Below are 17,364 nucleotides of genomic sequence, written 5' to 3' on the forward strand. Positions count from 1 at the left end.
GTGATCAAAACCAAATGCAAAGCCCTCATCCAGCCGTTGCCTTGCTATGTTCCTCAGCATGAGGGCAATTCAACATGTTCCCTAAAAGAAGAGACGCCCACTGTGATGTTTTGTCATTCATTCTGCCCTCAGCCACAGCTGTTTTGGGGCAACTCTTGTCCCCACCTTTTGGTAGGGCAGTGGAAGCAGACTAGAACTGCGAAGAGATGGCACCGACCCGCCTGCCCTTCATGTGTTCAGGATGTGGGAAGTGTAGATGAGTGCAAGGAAAGCTTTGTGTGGAGGTGTTTTCTCTGTTTAATCTTTATGTCTGGACCTAAATGAAAAAGTCAACCAAAAATATAATTATGTGCTTTCAGTATCCAACTGTGAAAAAACAAATCCTTTGGTTGTCTCCATCCTTAATATTTTCTGGACTTATGTCATGACTGGTAAAGGCATTGACAGGTTTAGCTCTCTGATTAAAAAGGGATTATCTGTTGTCAGCTGGAAGATGATGGTTTTCTTTTTAAAGAAGTTCAGTGATTTAAACTTTGGTCTGTTCTGCATTGGAACAACACAAAACTTTGCAAAGTGCAAAACAGAGTTCTGTGGTGATGACAGTGTCTGCACTATGCCTATGTGATTTTCTGTTCAAGTTTGATTGGAAAGAACTGAGGATCAAGGATTCTGGAGGCTCTCACCTAAAAAATATTGTCCAAGCTGATATACCTTCAGGAGATGGGCTGGTATTAAGGAAATAGCACACTGGAGGAAGGCAGCTTGTCTGAGATGTCACAGCCAATCCCAGGTTTAACACCTTGCAGCCTCATTAGCCTCATTAGGAAGCACAGATAATGATGTAACTGTTAGAGTATCTTGACAAGCTGCTAAGAAGTGTGCCTAGCAGGCTAGATACAGCTGTACAATTCAAAGGACATAGAGGAAAATAATACTTACAACAACAGTAACTTAAAACGGATGAAATTTTAAAATATTGGATTTATTTATTAAAAGAGGAAACACATTAATACAAATGCTTTGATTCTGGGCCTGGCAGAACAGTAACTATTTTTATAGCCAAGCAAACACTGTTGTTTCGAGGCAGTGCTCTGGTTTCGTGTGAAGTGTAATGTTCCTTTTTTATTACTTGCAAAAGAAAAAAACTATCAAGCCCATCTGTCAGCCTTGCTGTCGAGTTTAAGATGGAGCACCCTTCTGGAAGCTGCAAGGAAGATGTCCATAAAATGTTAGGCAGACTTTAAAGGACAAAAAAAATATAAAAAGAGAGAACAGAATGCAGGAAAATAGAGGGTATGATGATGTAATGAAAATAGTAAAAAAAGAGGGTAGAGTTCTTTCTGGTTTAAGTTAGGGTAAACTCAAATGAAACCAGTAATGTTGTGCTGCACAACCAATGCAACAGAAGACGGTTTACATGCATGAAAAGCCTGTGAATTTGAGCAAATAAATAGAACGTATGTGATCAGTTTTATTTGTGTTCTGACTCATGTCTGGTGCACGGAGGTGATGAGCCTTGGGTTCAAGGACAAGATCTGTCTTCATGCTACAGGTGGGCATGGAGCTGTGCAGTGCACAGGACCTCCAGCTCTGCACCCAGCATGCTGGAGCTGGCTGCTGGGCAGGATGGTACTACAGTACTAATAAAATTGATCCTGCTGGGCAGCGTTAGAGAAAATAGGATGTGCCGAACTGGGTTTGCGTGTTAAGGACCAGATTTTTCCAGATACAGGGCTACACAGCTCCCAAGGCTGTTCCTCGGTAGAAAACTAGGCCAATCCATAGGAAATTGGGCTAATTAAGAAGTATTCAGCACAGCTTTGCAGTAACAGCAGCTGACTGGCACGTTGTCTGGAACAAGAGGCATACTGAGGCCGACAAGTCACAAAGCTGAGCAAAGAAGAGCCTGCTTTATGAACTGCAGATCTGCGTCTGATTGCCTTGGCGAGGCTCTCCTGCAGCAGCACAGCCCAGCTTTCTGGGGAAGGCAAAGCCACTGCCTGGAGGGGAATGCCATTCTCCAAAAATCAGCCTTCATTCTTTCATTCCTCCTAATTTTTCTGACCAAAAACCGATGTTTTCGGAAAAAAAGTACCTCATCCAGTGCCCACTTCATTCTGTTACTGAGTGATTTGTTACTGGGGGCTTGAGCTGTACCCGCTCTGACGGGGTGGCTGAGGTTTCCTTCTGCACCCAAGGGTCACCATGCTCCACCTCTTTGTAAGAATAGCTCAGTGCAGGCACAGCAGAAATGCTCAGGACCAGCCAGGAATATTTCTGAGTGTATGTAATCAGCAGTGAGCTTGCAGACTTTATTTAAACCTTCAACTTTTCTACACTTTGGATTGTCAAATATTTTAAACCTTTCCAGCAAGTCATCCTTTCCACTCCTTTTCTTGATAGAATGTAATTTTGAATTTCCTTTCACTGAGAGTAATTGTTTTGATTAGCTAAGTGTAATTGTACTGACTTAGTGCTGGACTGTGGATTTGCTTTTCTATAGCATCCAGCCCCCAGCTGGAAACTCTTTCAGGTGGGATATCAATTTTTTCCTGGATTTTTAGCAATTGATACATAAATAAGAGATAGCCTTAGCTTTGCCATTTATTTATGAAAGTAAAGGCTTAAATTTAAGTGGTACTTTGGATAACTAAGTACAGGTGACAATATTCAAAATTGTAAGATGATCCCTGGGAAGCCATGGTCATGGTCAGAGTAAATGTTACCATTATTTGATATTTACATTTCTCACCAAAAACAATCAAAATCTGACCCTAAAATTTAAGGATTTTTTTTCTTTGTTTCAAGTAATGAAACATGTAAGTCCCTTTCCTTTATGGGCAGGCAGATGCATTCTCACCACCAGAAATATTTGCTAGTTCATCCTGAAGATCCTGGATGGATCCTGATGCCCAGCACTCTGCCATTAGCTCAGAACAACCGACACAGCCTCTGCTGCCCATTGCACAGCTCTGCAGAAGCATGATGCTATGACAGCAGTCCTCTTTTACTGACTGTGACCATGTAATTATTCCAGTATTTCCTCAGAGAGCGGTGATATGGCAACAAACTGGGTTTTCAATTTCATTGGCTATTGCTGTGTGGTCCTGTGCAGTTGGGGTTTGTGAATCATGGTGTGTGAATAACTGACTAGATACAATGAGATGGGTCTGGGTGACAAGCTCCTAAGTTAACAGCTTTGATATATCAAGTGTTTAGATTGATCCAGCTGCTCTACTACTCCTATAAGTACTCCTATACCTTGAGTTTTGGATGAGATTCAGTTCATGTCAGTGCTCATCTATCTTAAGATGGAGAAAGATGATACTGGAGCGTTGGCTTACAGAGGTGCCTGGTTTCCTCGTTCCCATGCAAGGAAACCCAGCTGTAAATTTCAAAATGCTTCCTATTTTTTTTTCCTTTTTGGGTTTTTGTTCACACTGAACATCAACAGGTTGCAGCGAACATTATTTTCCCCTATCTCTAGAAGAAGAAAAAAGTAGGAAAGTGATTTATGGAATGTTCTTAGTTGGTTGGTTAAAGAATAACAAAATAAGGCAGTTATGCTCAAGAATGGTTCAAGCCATCCTGGTGCTGGGACCTCAACACCTCCAACCCCAACACCTCCGACCCCAACACCTCTGACATTCTCATGGCCCTGGCGCGTTCCCCGTGCTATCTCCGAAATCAGCCCCCTAGTTTATCTGCCCGAGCACACAGACAGATAACATCCCGTGACGTGGCCCTGACCTTTGTCAACCTTTGTTAAGGCTCCATCTGAAGTCCGGCCGAGTGTTTGTAAACAGGATGTAATTAAGGCTGGGAACTGACAGCGCCTGACGGGAGGACAATGCGGAGCTGGCAGGACCCGGGCTGTCAGATGTTCGCCTGCATTGTGCTGCCGGTGCCTTCGCGGTAATTGGTGTCCTCTGGCCGAAGGAAGTGCACTCAACTCGGATTAATCGGCCGCGGTGCGGAGGCCATCCCTGTGAGCGCGAGTGTTTCCTCCGATAAACCGCCGGCCCTCAGGAGAGAGCCGCGAGAGTCAGGGCTGCAGTGACAGGTGCTGACCGAAAATGGGAGCAGGAAAAGGGGGGAAGGAAAAACAAACAACACAAAATAAGATGTATTCGTGGCTCACCTTATCGGCCAGATGAATGTGAGAGGCCAAGGGTTTATCACTTGGCAAGGCTGGAGCGGGTTGGTGTGGCCAGTGCAGGAAGATGAGTGGGCAGGAGGCGCAGATAGCCCCGGTGTGCTGAGGGATGGGAGAGCTGCAGTTCAGCCCTGGTGTGTGCCTGGATGGAGTTTGGAAATCTTATTTATATATATATATACACACATATACACAAAAAATGTATATGTAACTACATCTCCATATACATATATATCAAGTGTATGCATATACAGATACATGTATACACACACACAAAAAGAATTATAATTCATAATAAAAAGGGTTGTTTTCAATTTAAATTTTATTTTTTCCATATGCTGATCAGGTTTTCCAGTGCATCTTTGTAGCCCTAAACCAGTGCTCAACTAAGTGAGAACAGGGCTGGCTAAAAGCAATGCTGAACCTGAGTATTGTGTTTTATTTTTACATTGCTTCTCCAACAATCAGGAAAAAGTTGACTTTAAAATTTTTATATATATTTCATTGTCTAAATCAAGCAAGTATGCTTCAAAGTATACATCTTTTACTTCTCATCTTTACAAACTGACAGAAATCTGTCCCATTAACCTCATGGTTAGGTAACTATTCAAGGGTCTACGTTGGTTTAAGACAAAGGGCTGTGTGCTCACTTCTTTAAAGGCAGTTTTGATCATAGGGTGCATTCCTAAAAATGATAGGATATGTTTTTCTTGCAGATTTTAAATTAAATCAGCAGAAGGATTGTACTGATCACACTGATTTATTCACTTTTAGTTTGATGTAACGTGCTTGATTCCTCATTCATTGGTAATTTTAAAACTGCCGATTTTATATGAAGAATAAACAGGTGCACATAAATGTACATCACTGAATATATGAAAAGGCGTATGGCAAATTCTGTCTTTATAGAATAGATGCTTTGGAAATTCAAATACATCACAGCAGTTTACAAAGGTAGCATCTTTCACAGCACCCAAGCCCAGAGCAGCCATGGAACGTTTTAAACTCTGTAATTTAAGACTGAAGAAGGTGGATCTCACTGCTATTGAAGTCAGTGTTCAAATTCTTCTTTCTCTCCTCCAAGAATCAGTGAACAATGGGGGCTGGTTCCTGATGTCCCCAGCCCGGAGTCTCCTTAGGTTGGTTGGGAAATGAGAAGGCAGCCATCTGTGGAGAGTGGCTGTACATCTAAATGGTGGTGACTTCTCATGGAACAAGGAGAAAATAGGGCTCCAGCAATTGGTTACCACATTTCTGTGTCTCCACAAGAAATAAGCTTTGAAAGTAAAGGCGAACAATCCTTCTAAAGGATAAAGACCAAAGATCCACCTGCTCCTAGGCAAGAGGGAATGCACCTTTTGTTTTCTCCTGCTTTGATTCTGGCAGCCTACAAAGAGACTGTATATATATACACACACACACACACATATATATATACGTATATACATATTTATATGTGTTTATACAGAAGAAGAAAAATGAATGAATATATTTTTCCCCAATATGCAAAGGAAAATAGAAAAATATTCTTTGGCAGCAGTGGAAGTTGTAGCTTACTCAGCAAAGAAATATGTCTCAAAGTTCAAACCAAAGCTGACTGATATTCCAAAGCTGCTTACAGCTGTAGATAGCAGCATCTGTTTCCAGATGTTAATAGGAATAAGGTTGATGAGAATAAAGAGCCTGGAACCTGTTCAGTAGAAACAACTTTTTCCTATGCTAGATGGTATGTAGACATCCCTATCTCAGTGCAAGCAAGATGGGGTGTATAGCAGTGTGAGGTTGGCTTGGGTCAGTTTCATGTACATGTGCAACTTGTCTGCATAGTGCTCAATAGGAAGCAGAGCCTTCACTCAGAAGAAGTAAATAAGTACAAGAAAGCAAAGGTCTGTGTATCTGAGTACAGTGCCTTTGGGAGCTGGAGAGGCCAAAAGAGGAAAGGACGAGCATGAGCCACTAGCAGATGTGAGCTCTTTGTGGCTGGAGGGAGATGGAACAAACCAGGGCAAAATGGTTCCACTTAGCTTACCTAACCTGCTTCTCTAAAGAACTGATTTCCGCGGCACATAGTGGGACATTCCTTAAAGACACCTGTCATTAGATGAAAGAGTTAGAGACAGAATCCTTTGAAAGAATTAACTTTGATGTTTGAATACATTTTTGGCGTGTAAATACAGTCGTTGAAGGAAAAGGAACAAAATACCCAAAGCAGTGGATATAAGGTTTTTTTTTTTTCTTTAGGTAGGTAAATCATTTTCTTTTTAAATGAAATTCTGTTTGACTGCATGAAATATGAACAGTAATTAAATGCACAGTCTGTGGGCCTTCCATACTTTAAAGCTCTTTCTTAAAAAAAAAAGTGCTCACCTCAGACAGGCCAATTACCCAAGAATGATGGAGTCAAGAGGAAAGTAGCTAAATTTCTTTACTTGAATGATCACAACCACAAGCCAGTGATTAGTCCCTGCAGCACCAGCGGGGATGTGGTGGGGACACTCACATTGGAAGACTTCAAATAGTCATTTCCTTGGTTAAAATAAAATCTGACTGCACTAAATAGACAGTTTTTAATCTCAATTGGACATCTGAAGATTTCTCAAGCTGTTGTTGGCTGCGGCAGAAACAAATTTTTCTGCTTTGTTGATTAAACCAGTGGTCTCCACCATTGCTTATCGGCCTGCGACGAGCTGTTCTTTTTAATTAAAAGTGAGCCACCACGAGAGAGCAATTAACAGCTAGTAATTACTGTGCTCTTCAGAACTGCAACATTTTGCCTTTCATTCCAATTATATAATGGACAAGTGGCTTTTTGATCTTCAAATTAGTGAGCTCTTGTACTATTTGTTTTGAGGCAGATTTGGAAGGTTAATGATGGCCTGTGGTGGCACTCTTTCCACTGACTGATGTAAGACAAGAAAAAAAGGGGAAGGAAACAGGAATAGTCTATCAAGAAATGCAAATGCTGCCTTCATGATAATGAACAGGAGAAGCACAAGCAACTTAATATGCAGGTTATTTAATATGAATCAAATAAGCACTTGTTTTGGTTCAAACTCATGCTATGGAATTCTTTTTTCTTTCTTAAAATAAAAGTTTAATTAAACATTTCAATATAGATTCTTTAGAGAGTGACACATAACATTTAACCGTTTGATACTTAATTGTGTTTGCCTTTGATTGTGGCACCTATAGTTAAATGCTGTACAACATACAGAGGCATTGAACTGTCCCTCAGGACACACAATGCATTGACTTTGTCTAAAATCTTTTAAGTAATAAGTCTTAATATATTTAATGGCCACTATGCCCTTTGAGTACAAGGGCCCCTTACATCACAATCAGTTGTCTAATTTTAATTAATATTGATTTGCATCTCTTAAATAGAAACTGTAATTGTTGCAGTTGCTTATGGCTCTGTGATAATCCTAGAGGATGTAGTGTTGAATATGTTTTGTATAGACGAATAGACGAATATGTGTTCTAAAGAAGAGATCAATAGTACTGCTATTGGGGTGGATCTCTGCTCTGCTGTTTGGAGTAGCTGCAGCTGGCTAAGAGGTGCTGTTCTGATTTACACCAATTGTGGGCTTTGCATTTGACTTTTAAACTGTTTCCCTGGTATTCTTTTTGATATATGAGTTGCAGATGAAGTTTTGTCTCAGCTGCTCTGATTTTTTGGAAGAAGTCGGCAGCTGTAGTACTCTGATATCTCAAGAGCAGATTAAGGATTTGGCTCTGTGTTTTGCTGTGCATGTCTGGATTGCGCATATCTGCATAGCTGAACAAAGCCACGGGCCGCAAGTAACAGACAAACTGCAGATGTTCTGAGAAGTAGGTGTCTTCAGTGTGATGAATTATGCATAAAACTAACTGCACTTAGCTGAAGCAAAAATATCTGTGCTTAAACTTCTTTACATTATTGATTTAGGTACTTCTTCATTACACACAGGTCTTAATTACCCAAATGACTGTAGGCACACTAGGATGCAGGCAGACCTTTTCCTTTGGGCTGCTAAAGCTTTGCTCCCTCAGTCATTGACATAGGAGAGAAACGTAGGGCTGATCTCACTGGAGGCAGAGTCAGATTTGTATTGCTCAAAAGACAAATAAAACAAAAATGGAAACGATATAAAAACTGGGTTCCTAAAATTTAGGGGTAAAATTTTCAAGTGCCCACTTAAATCCTGAGCTGGTGTATAATATTTTGGTTATCATTTTCCAAAAAGACTCTGTAACCAGTGAATGAGGCCCTTCACAGATAATGGCTTGTGCCCGAGCACTGCAAATGGTGCGCTTGGAAATCTGTGCCAAGAGTCTGTTCGTGTGCTGTAACCTGGGCAGAACCTGCACTGAGAAAACTTTGGTCTGCAGAGTTCAAGGCTGAGGTCATATGCAGGAGTTGGGAGGGGAAAGAAGTTGGAGAGTAGGAAAATATAGAGGCTGAGTAGGGATATGTTGAGCAGGAATTTGGACAATATGCATACACAGTATTTGAGAGAAAATACTTAGGGTGCTTGAAAGCTTAAGTCTCTGTTGAGGAAACTATTCTGCTGTATGGGGCAAATTCTGACAGGTTTGTTAAGGATCATGGACTGTTTTGGTTCACTGTCCAGCATATTCCTCCCTAGTGGTTCCAAATTTGAAGATAAATACGTGCTCTTTGTTCTGAGCAGTATGCAACCCATTACAGTAATACTTTCCACAGGCTGAAACGTCACCAATGCAGTGTTCATCCGCATTGAAGGAATGTGGAGAAAGTTGCATTTCCCATTTTCTCTCCCTCAAATAATCAGTTGAAGTGATTTGTTGTAGCTCTCTTTTGCTTTCTTAATGCACAACATGCTGGGATTTCTTCTGGAGACAGGTTGGGAGTGCTCAGATAAAGACAGTATGTCTGAGATGCTGAAACAAACTGGAGTCATGTTGGGGAGAATGGACAGAAGGAAGTAAAGGCTCAAATCCTGAATATTTATGAAGGTTGTATGGGTAACAGGATACAGAACACAACATCCTTAGAGGTGGGATTACTGGAGATACGCACCAAAATCCCATCACTTGTAAATTTTCCCTTGATTTCAGCAAGCCAGAACTTAGTTCACAGCTTTTCCTGTGGTTCCATCATGTCTGGGGTGAGAGGTGGGGTGCAAGCCTACCCAGGAACTCCCCAAACCAGCACCTGCTCATTACTTCTATTAGCTCCTAATCTGAAGTTGTGGTTACATTCTGTGCGCATACACACTTGTAAGCAGTAGTTTTCCATGAGTAGTTTCTGCTGGAGGCTTTTTCTGCACCAGAAGATGCCCATATCCCGGTAACTTTGCCTGTTACCTGACTTGTCATCTGCAATGTGCTGCTGATCAGATCTAGTGATCTATCTGATGACTTCACAACAGGATTCCCAAAAATGTAGGCTGAAAGGGATTGGCAAAAATGTTAAGATTATTACTGTGGCTTGATCTTGGAAATCTCTAACATCCAATTCAACATACGGATGAACTTGCAGTGCTGGGCAGTGCCCACTTTACCTCTCTTGCACTCACATACCAATGGATCCTCAGCCTGACTACAGAGTGCATCCATACCATTGGGAGGGGAGGACCTGGACCTGTACTCCAAGCAGCCCTCCTTGCTGCAAACCCTTGGTGTCTATCAGTGTGCTGGAAGCTGAAAGCAAGCTGAGGCAGCCATTCTTCTTAGACAGTCTGCTCTGAGCTTGATCTGCACACATGTGGTGACTCCTGTTAATGGGAGTTACACATGCTCGGTAAGAGGAGACTAAAGCTTTCCTATGGTTTTACTAGCAAAATACTGGAAATGGGATGACTGCAGCCAACAAGATTGTGAGGGCTCTTGTCAGAAATATGATTAGGAATTTGTTTCCATGTAGCTCATGCAGCAACAGACGTGAGCCTTGAGCCAGAGACAAATAGTAGTTAATATCTAGAGAAGGCAAAGTGTTCTCTGAGAGGCTGGAATGAGAATTCCAGAGCAAGATGAAAATTGGCCTCCGAGGGAATAACATTTTCTTTCTCTTCATAACTGCGGATAAAATTCCAAATAGATCATCAGTATGTATATTAAGGGGGGGATCACATTCCTGTGATATTGGTGGAAAATTCAGTAGCGATGTGCTTTTCATTTTTTTTATTTTTTTCCTCACAGCAATTTTTTTTCTTGGATTTTTGCCAAATGGTGCAATAAAAAGCACCCATGAGATACAGGAAATTTAAGGTCTGTTGGTGTTCATTACATTACATGGAGTCATACAGAATTTAAGGTCCTATACATTAGTCTGCTTCTGAATCAACAGAGGCAAGCACATCCAAGGCAGAAGAAGCAAAACCTTGGATGCCTCTCTTGTAGCTGGAAATATGAGAATAAGTCATCTGAATGTGTGTTTATTTTGGAGTCTGAGAACAAACCAATAGTAGCACTGCTGCTTTATGTGAGGCCTGGAGCGAAAGAAAATATATATATTCACCCGAAAAAAAACAGAAAAGTGTGATCAAGTTAACTTTCATCTTCTCTGCCTTGTCCCATGTTGGTGTCACATCTCTTACTCTGAGCACAGCAAGGCTCCATGAGGGGCTGAAAGGGAACTGAGGCAAAAATTACTATGATGATAAAGAAGAAAATGTCCTTAAGAAAAGCTCTAATATCCTCCATATGCTCCGATACACCTTGATTTTTCATTGATACATAAAAAATTGACAAAAAATCTTCCAAAGTGTTTTGCCATCCTATTTTCTGCTTAGTTTTTGTTTTGTATCCTTTCTTCACAGACCTGTTGCATATTACCAGATCACTTTCTGAACGAGTGTTGCTTTAATATGCTTCAGGTTCTGAGCATTCTCCCCACAATCACATTTCTCCACACTTCTGTTCACTGTGGTCGATGTACCAAAAGGTCTGAGAGCATCCTGGGCCATCCCAGGAAGCTGTAATATAACTCCAGATGGGATTTTTTTTGGCTGCAGCTAATAGTTACTAAATCCCCGCTTAATACTTCTGCTTTGTGGATATCTCTCCTCCAGTGAGCACCATGTGCTAATCTCTCGTTCTTCCAGTTAGGCATCCATACATAATTTAGGGAAACAGGCTTAAAGCTGTTAAACTCATGTTAAATGTGCAGAGTTGGCTTTTACAGCTCCTTGCGTCCAAGAGCCAGAGCACGTTCTGAAGCCTTCCCAGTACTGGTGGGAAGTGGTGATTACTTGTTTTGGGAGTTTATTGAGATCCTGGCTGCCCTTCCCACCCCACCTTCTTGCAGAATGTAAATCTTCAGTAGATGTAAAGCCATATTTCTCTTGGATTCTGGGGAAATTTCTTGATTTACTGCAGAAATATATTTGTCTCCAAATTATCTACCTGGTATAGGTGGAACAATACTAGAACTTCCATGCTTAGTGGTCTCATTCTTGTGTGTCTGCAAGGGAGGCTGGAGCTGAGTCCAGCCCCTGGTCCCTGTCTCATCCCCAGGGCATAATTCTGAGTGGCTGTGCTACAAACTCTGGCCAGGAAAAAATGTATTCTCCATTCAGTTGTAGAAAAAAATAAAGGCAGACAAACTTAAGAGGTCTAGAATTGTATTCTCACTTTTGTTTCTTCCTATGGGATTTTAAACCTTGACAGCTTTTTCTGGCTTGTTTCATGTATTACATGGAAGTGATGTCAGATGAAGAATGTGTTTGTGCCATGCTGTTGTAGCCTTGTTTTCTGTTGGGGTAGCAGAAGGCTCAAGAAGTAGTTCTGTTTAGAATTTTGTGTGTTTGGTAGCTGTGGGAGCTACCTATGTTTGTGGCATGTGAAGCTACTGTGTGCGTGCCATGCCAACGTACAGCTGGAGGATAACAGGGGTCATGCACTGAGCAGTAAAGGAGTTGAATTTTTGTGTAATGGACGCTGTTTGTCAAAAGTCAACATTTTAAACTAAAATGGTGGCATTTTAAGCAGAGTTTACTTTTGTAGTGAAGCACTTTTCCTTGTTCTCTGCAAAATGGGAAAGAATGCCCCAGCTGCCCAGCCACCTTTCCAGTAAATTAGTAAATTCCCATTGTTGGAGCACTAATCACTTTATTTTACATTGTTTTAAGGAACACACGGCACATTCCTAGGAAGATACTCTTTTTCCAATAGAGGGAGTGTTAGTGCCAGGCAATGCCCTTCTTTCTCACTCTCTCTGCATCGTGATCCTACTTAGCAAATAAAATGCACACTAGAGGCTTGGTGCTATTTGTACTGAGTTTGCTGCCCATTGTGCCCTAACAGATGCCTGTGAGCCAAGAGGAAGCAAATAATCAATCTGTTTATGACAGCAGAGAGAGGTGCAAGTTGGCTCCCTCAGCCTACCTGATAGCAGCAAGGCTGGCTCCTCCTTTCTGGCTCACTTCACACTCTCTTGACTAATCTCTTGCAGATGAAAGTTGCATTAGCACCCAGAAGTTTCTAAATACAGAAGGTACTGGGGGGGGTGAGGATGGATGCGTCACATTCATACAACTTTGGGGAGAGGTCTTCCTCACAAGGGCACAGCTTTGCTCTCCCTTCTGTGGACTGGCAGCTCAGGGTACTTGTTTGAGTCAACGAGGCCAAATTCTGCTCCCAACTCAAATGACTCCAAAAATGGTGCTCAGTGCAAATGAAATCAGTGACCCACTACAAACTTACTGCCTTGGCTGGGAGCTTACCTTTGGAGCAAGATAGGCAGCTGCCAAACAGCACCCAAGTTGGGGGAGCAGCAACCCCCACTTTACTACCTTCCCTTTGGCAGCTGGGAATGTCTGGCAGACAAATTTGCAATCTGTGCAAGGGCTGAGGGGATGGGGAAGATCCTGGAGAAGCCCCTGAGAAGCTGTGGTACAGGGAAGCATGGGCTGTGCCTTGGCCAAAACAGGGGGCTCAACAAGAGCTGAAAATCCAGCATGAACCGTGGAAATGGAATTAACTTAAAATTATACTTTGAAGGTGAAATATTAGTAGTTGTAACAGTTCATTTTCGTCAAATGGCCGTGAGCTGCCATGATTTTTAGAAAACTTTTCCTGGTAGTTTAGCTTCTGGGTATACTGTCTATGCCACAATATCTTTAATGGGGAGATGTAATAGTGTGTGCTGTGAGAATGTGGGTTCTCAACACTGAAGAACACGTTAGGCATATAAAATGCAAAGGAGAGATTTACATCATTTCTGGTGACACGGAATGATAAAATCCCATAAGCAAAAATATGAAAAATTAATTTAGATAGAAAAGATGCATCCCTTTGTGCATCTCGTGTCTGCTGCTGTGAGATTTCCACATGAATCAATATATTTTGGCTGTATTTAGTGCTGCAGGTACTTTGATTAATTTAGCTACATGTTACTGTCATGTTGGGCACATTCATCTTCTGTCTTGAAGCATGTACTCCTCAGCCTCTCTATCATTCCACCCCTTCAGGCCTTATTTTCATCACGTTTAAGGGAACTCTCCCCTGCCTGTCTTTATCTTGTTAGGCTTTCAACAGCTTAAGTTGAATCTTCATTCTTTCACTCTTGCTGTCAAAGCTCCTTTACCAAGTTATCTTATTTTCCTATTCATAACATCTAAGCCATTATATTTAATACTCAAGCACAATTGCATCTGAGCATTATGTAGGACTTGCCAGCACAAATACTTGTAAATGAAATCAGACCACCCCTGGAAGAAACGGTGGTGGCTTTGCATTGCCAGTGTATTTTAAATTGAAAAATGCCCAGGACTAAATGCAGTCCTGGAGTAAGTGGCTGCAGCTTAAGTGAAGTCAGCAGAGCTTCATGTGCTGGACTGAGATGGATCTGACCCTTCAGTACTGAAAGCTGGAAGGTTAATAACGATCACATAATCTGATATGAAGCAGAAATTAATGTCAGGAATGTCCCAGTGGGTGTGTACAGTGCAGATGACAGAGCCCTTTACAAAGAGGGGTAAACAGTAATATTCATACTCCTCAGACCGGAAAACTTAGGCAAGGAGAATGGAGAACTTGCCAAATCTCAATGAGTGATCAGTGCTGAAGCCCAGCTTTCTGTGGGGGCCATCCTGTCCTCTTATGGAAACAATGTGACCCCAGCCCTGCAGCAGGAGGTTGGTCCCTACCCGGCAAGGGCTTGGTTTGCCTCCAGATCTTATCCCTGCTCTTTGAGCTACTGAGGAGCTGTTGGAGAGAAGCTTCTTCAAGAGTGAAAGTAAAATAAATAATTTTTTAAAAAGAAATGAAAAAAAAATTCAATAGAGAAAAAAAAGAAAAAAAAGAATCCGATGCTGAGGTTACTCACATTTCAGCGATGCTGCATTGAACGTTGCACCTTCTCAGAGGGGAAAGTGGTGTTGGGGTGATGCTCATGCTTCTGCCTTCTGCAAGAGCTTGGTCGCTTGGTGAAGGGTGATGTGGGAATTAGTTCCTTTAGGTAGCTCCGGACAAAACTCAGTGACCCAGGAAATGCTTTCCTCCATTCTGTTCATATAACTGCCTCTTTTTTTTCATCTGGCAAGCTGACCCTTTTATAACTACTTCATCCTTTCCCTCCCAAATGTGGAATTTCCTCCCAAAAAATCATTCTGGCTCAAGACCCAAGACTGGTCAGACTCGGCAGAAGCTAGAATTGGGTTTTGATACAGGACAGTATCTCATTTTTGGCAGAATACTCTGGTCCTGGTGAACACCGTGCTGCTGGGGCTGGGGCTGCTCCCCCAGGCGCTATCCTCACAGTCCCAGTTGCCTCCAAATGAGCAGAAATATTTTCTCTGTGCGTTGTTCTATTTTTAGGGGGAGGGAAAGCTATTTTAGGCCACTCTAACATGTTTTTATGGCTCTTTCTAAGCCCTCTGTAGCTAGCTGGTCTCATGGTAATTAAGGCATTTGGCCTTACAAGTGGAAGGATTATGAAAACAGCTCTAGTGATTTCTAAAAGTGCTCCAACGTATTCCCAATATAGGGTTTTTTTGGTATGTGTCTTTGCCTTCTGATTTCTCTTTTTACAAATGAATGGTACTGTGTGAAAATGTGCAACCTGTCACTTTCACTGGGGTGCTGTGACCCGGCTCCTGAGGGTGAAAAACACAATACTGTGTTTCCTGATCGTTAATATGCACGACTCACTCTGTACTGTATTATTTTTATTAACTGGAGCAATCTAAATATCTTTTTTTAACGTTTACTTATCCCTAATGAAACAAAAATCACTGGAAGATTTGCATGCAAATCTCTCTTGGACAGAGGTAAGAAAAAGAACTTGGGTATGGGACTCAGGGACAGTGTGCTGCCTGTGGGGTCATGGCATTGAATTCTAGCTATCATCTCCAAATTTTTCTAAGTGATGACTGATATTTCAGCGCTGCCCTTCCCACTGAAACCAGACCAGCAAAACCAAACACTTTCCCTTAAAAATGGATGTTTTCTGTAGCACGTAGGTGAGGTAGAAATGTTATACACCCACTGGGCTTGGGATGGTGACAACCACAGTGTTACAAAATACTTTGCATTTAAAAAAATGTGTAAAGTTGATGGGATGAGGCAGTGAGAAGTGAAAAGTAACCCTTCCAGGGCTGGGAAAACGAATGCCTTCATGTGGTCCAACAGATGCTTGGGGCCGGTTGGCTAGAGGTGCCCCAGGCTGAATACTTTGTGTTAGTTTTAGCACAAAACTGGATGGTACAGCCAACAAAACACCCTCTGGAGCATGTTTCTGAATTCTCTGTGATAGAAACAAGTAGAGATTTAATAATGTCAGATGAACATGTAAATGGAACAGTCTCTTAAATCATCTCATTACAAGTCCTACTGCAGTGAATGTAATCAGCCTAAAATCTGGCAAGTATGAAGAAAAAATACTCTTCTACAAAAATTACATTTATTCACATATTTCTACAACTATTTATATCATTGACTTGAGGCACAAATACAGGTTAGTGCCTTTGGGCCTGGGTGCCTGAAACATTAAAATTTATTATTATTATTTATTTTTATTAGCTTCATGTGGCAGAAGATTTATAATATTCTAGTTTTATTAAGTACTTGTGGTTTTTAAAACTGATCATAATTGTTGCTGGGCAAATCTCATAAGGGGAGGAGGATTGGTTGGTTTAGTTTTGATTAAACTCTCAGAAGTTTGGGCATTTGTCCAAGCTATCTCAACCTTTTGCATTTCTAATATGGGTCTGCCTATCTTGTGAGGATAGGCTTTCATTTTTCTTGTTATCTTTTCCTTTCTTTTTCACTTTCTTTTCTTTTGGAAGATTGCTGTCCTCATGGCTGCATCAAATGCAAGGCACAGTATTCTGCTATCTGCTTTGCTTCTGAATACAACCTGGAAAAGGCAGTCAAAGTACAGAAAGTTTGCAAGAAGTAATTAAAGAGAATCCATCTGTTTCTCTTGACTGTTACTATATAAAAGCCTGGTTCAAATTGTGGTTTATGATGGAGTTGCTAATAATTTTTTGTTGTAGCTATCTCTAAATCGTAATTGTGCAAACCCAATCCTGTGACAGTCTTGGCTATGGAATAGTAGGATTCTGATGCAGAAAAATTCAAATACTATATTTTTTTTCTTTGATAAGATATACCAAAAATAGGAACTAAGAACTTCAGGATGGACAAAAGCACCTTATCTTATGAAGTTGTCAACTCTCCTGATTTTATTACAAATGTCACCTCATTTAAGCCAAGCGGGATTTGAGCATCTGTTGAATCAAGCTATCGCCATGTACCTTTCGGCACCATCAGAGCCTGTGTGAGGACACACGTGAGCAAACAGGGTTGGGGTATGCTCTCCTGAGCTCAGTGTTGTACAACATCCATGGCTGAGCCCATTTTTGGTAGATGAAGGGGAGCTTAGAAGAGGGAGAGTTACAGTCTACTGGGATTGCCCTTACTTCTGTTGGTGCAAACAGATTGAGTTCTTGCGAGGGAAACTGCTGAAGGGGTGGGCTTTTCTTACAAGGGATAAATGGGTCCTCAGTACCTGGGTACTCATCATCAGCACAAAATAGCTTTTGGTCTTCAGTCTGGGAGCTGTGCTCAGCCTGGAGGTTTTGTGCAAGCTTTCTGTGAGCACTGAGCAAGCCTTTATTCCTTTCTTCAGTGAGAACAACTTTCTCCATTTCCTGTCAAGCACAGGCTGTTGCTGTTATAATTGTGCAATTCCACCTGGGTTAAAAATGAAAAGTGTTTCTAATTGGATCCAGGCTAATATC

At 41.5% G+C, this 17,364-nt stretch overlaps 1 protein-coding gene and 1 long non-coding RNA gene across 14 annotated transcripts in view; one reads left to right on the forward strand and one right to left on the reverse strand.

The window, feature by feature from the left end:
• Positions 1 to 17,364, forward strand: part of MECOM (MDS1 and EVI1 complex locus) — a 322,351-nt gene that overhangs the window by 84,942 nt on the left and 220,045 nt on the right. The window lies entirely within an intron of this gene.
• On the reverse strand, positions 964 to 14,901 carry LOC107054129. The gene is made up of 2 exons (XR_001468120.4): positions 14,448 to 14,901; positions 964 to 4,298 (listed from the first exon to the last, which is right to left on the reverse strand). It is a non-coding gene; the product is annotated as an uncharacterized LOC107054129 (long non-coding RNA).

This window comes from Gallus gallus, chromosome 9 (genome assembly GCF_016699485.2).
Source record: "Gallus gallus isolate bGalGal1 chromosome 9, bGalGal1.mat.broiler.GRCg7b, whole genome shotgun sequence".
NCBI lineage: Eukaryota > Metazoa > Chordata > Aves > Galliformes > Phasianidae > Gallus > Gallus gallus.